Source organism: Sciurus carolinensis, unplaced genomic scaffold, assembly GCF_902686445.1.
Source record: "Sciurus carolinensis unplaced genomic scaffold, mSciCar1.2, whole genome shotgun sequence".
NCBI lineage: Eukaryota > Metazoa > Chordata > Mammalia > Rodentia > Sciuridae > Sciurus > Sciurus carolinensis.
Genome location: NW_025920131.1, coordinates 2,095,235 through 2,097,542, shown reverse-complemented (window position 1 = coordinate 2,097,542; position 2,308 = coordinate 2,095,235).

The following is a 2,308-nucleotide window of genomic DNA, read 5'->3' as shown; positions in this document are numbered from 1 at the left end:
TTGAAAATTGGTACACCCACTCTAGAAAGCAGTATGGAGATTCTTCAGAAACTTAGCATTGTTTGACCCAGTCACCCCACTCCTCAGTTTACACCCAAGAGACTTAAAATCAACATACTACAGTAATGCAGTCACATCAATATTTATAGCTGCTTAATTCACAATACCTAGAATGTGGAACCAACCCAGATGCCTTTCACTTAATGAATGGATAAAGAATCTATAATATATATATACACAATAGAATACTACTCAGCCACGAAGAAGAATAAAATTATGGCATTTGCAGGTAAATGAATGGAGTTGAAGAATATTATGCTAAGTGAAATAAGCCAATTCCAAAAAACCAAAGACTGAATGTTTCCTCTGATAAGTAGATGCTAATTCATAAGGTGCAGGGTGGTGGGTAGGTAAGAGAAGAATGGAGGAACTTTGGATTGTGTATAGGAAAATGGGATGGGAGGGTTGGGGAAGGAAAGATAGTGGACTGAGACAGATGTCATGTACATGTATGCTTACACAAATGGTGTGAATCTACATTGTGTACAACCAAGGAAATGAAAAGTTGTGCCCCTTTTGTGTAAAATGAATCAAAATGTAGTCTATAAAAATTAAAAAAATATTGTATTCTTTTCTATTAAGCATAAGAAATACATAAAAATATATATAAGAAAATTAAAAGCATAAGGCTAACATCAAATTAATAATGCAATCAAGAGAAGAATTTCACAGTTAAGTTTTAAAATAGAATATTTAAACAGAAATTTAAAGCAATAATGTGATGTTCAGACTTTAAAAGTATGTTCATAAAGCACATGAAGAAAACAAAGGTAAAAATGAAGGTAAAGAATAAAATAGTTATATAACGCAAAGATTAGATTCAACCTTAATACTTTGTCTGCATAAATATTTCAGCATTGAGGAAAAACATCAACACAGAGTTTCAGAAATAATTACTATAACAAAATAGCTGACCACCAAACAGAGAAAATCAAAAAGGGATCACAGAGTAAAGACATCAACTGAAAAATAATACAATGATTTGCCTGAAGGCAGCTTATTAAAGATAGCCCTGGATGACAGGCATCCACCAGTTAAAATAGATCCTTAAAGTGTTGACCAAGCAAAACAAACATAAAACACAAAAATATTAATCCAGAATTATATTCTCCATAAAAAACTTTCAAAACCAAGGTTGAAATGAAAATGTTTCAAGATAAATAAAATCAGACTTTCTAAACCACACATTTATATAGAACATATTTCAAGAATTTAAATGGGTGTATTTGAAGAAGAAAGTTGAAAAGGTTTTTCTGTGGATAAATATAAACAAACACTGAATGACAAAACAACAATAATCTAATCTGTGAAGTTAAAATAACTAAAACAAGAAAGAGGTACAATATGCACTAACCACTGAATACCAATGGGCTAGGCATAATTCAGGTTAAGGTATCCTAAGACTCCTGTGTGGGATGAGAACAAATTCTAAAGAAATTCAGTCTCTGTTAAATATGAATGTTGAAACTCCAATAGTATTCACTCAAAGAAGGCTGCTCTTCTAAAACCAGTGCAATGGGAGAAGAATTGTAATGAGAAAAACAAAGGAGTAAATAAACAAGGGAAATAGAAATATTTTATTGAAAGACCTTAAAGAAGATCTAAATAAAGAAGAATCAGATGATGCTTATGAATTATCTCCTTAAGAACAGAAAATTTGTTTTTTTCACTATGTTTAGCATACACAGTTCTTGGTTCACAGAAGAAACTCACTAATTTTTCAGAGAGCAGGAAAGCATGAATAAATGAGTGGATCAACTAATGAATTTGAGGAAAAGATATCATAAAGATATCAGTTTGAGGAACATTATTTCTCAAATATTCAAAGCTATTCTACTTAAAACAAGCAAATATAAAAGGTGTCTGTGGTATAAACATTTGTAGAGCAATGCAGAATCTCAGTTTTTGCATTCCTAATGGCATTTAGGTGATTTCTAACTTTTAAGTTTTACAGATTGTGTTACATTTTTTATTCTTATATACACAGCAATGCATATTTCTCTTAATGCATTTTGTAGGGTAGGTGATAATTATAATGTGAGCCCATAATTTTGAGAATTTCATATTCTATAGATAATATTCTCTCGGTTGTATTAACAACTCGGTATATCAATTGTGAAAAACAATATTTAATTTTTTAGCTCTTTGACAGAATGGTATTGTTAAACATTTTAAAATTCATTCCACTATCAAAAGAAAATTATTGTTGCACTATTAATTTATATTTGACTTTAATATTGTAAGGTAT